Source organism: Galeopterus variegatus, unplaced genomic scaffold (genome assembly GCF_000696425.1).
Source record: "Galeopterus variegatus unplaced genomic scaffold, G_variegatus-3.0.2 Scaffold5084, whole genome shotgun sequence".
Taxonomy (NCBI): Eukaryota; Metazoa; Chordata; class Mammalia; order Dermoptera; family Cynocephalidae; genus Galeopterus; species Galeopterus variegatus.
The window spans coordinates 64,823-65,122 of record NW_007731195.1 but is presented as its reverse complement, the minus strand read 5'-3'; the positions used below and the strand labels follow the sequence as shown (position 1 = coordinate 65,122).

The window sequence follows — 300 nt, the reverse complement described above, 5'->3', positions numbered from 1 at the left end:
GCTTTGAAAGCTTCAGTGCAGAAGGCAAGAAGTTAGAGAGACACGGGGACATCCCACAGCCTGCACTTCCAAGGGGTAGAAAAGCGCAGCCGCAGCGAGAGAGGAGGTGAGCGCGGTAGGATGAGTGCAGGTTTTAGAATCCAAGGGCCCGGTGTTGTGTTCCACTTCCCTGCTGTGTTACCTTGAGCAAATTATTAGCCTCTCAGAGCCTCCGTTTCTTTAGATTGGAGATAGCAGAGTAATAACAGCCACTCACCGTCTAGAGGGTTTTAAGCACTAAATGAGATAACGCAGGTAGAG

General features: G+C 50.3%; 1 protein-coding gene across 2 annotated transcripts in view; it reads right to left on the bottom strand.

The window, feature by feature from the left end:
• NIPAL4 (NIPA-like domain containing 4) overlaps positions 1-300 on the bottom strand; it is an 11,980-nt gene that overhangs the window by 10,540 nt on the left and 1,140 nt on the right. The window lies entirely within an intron of this gene.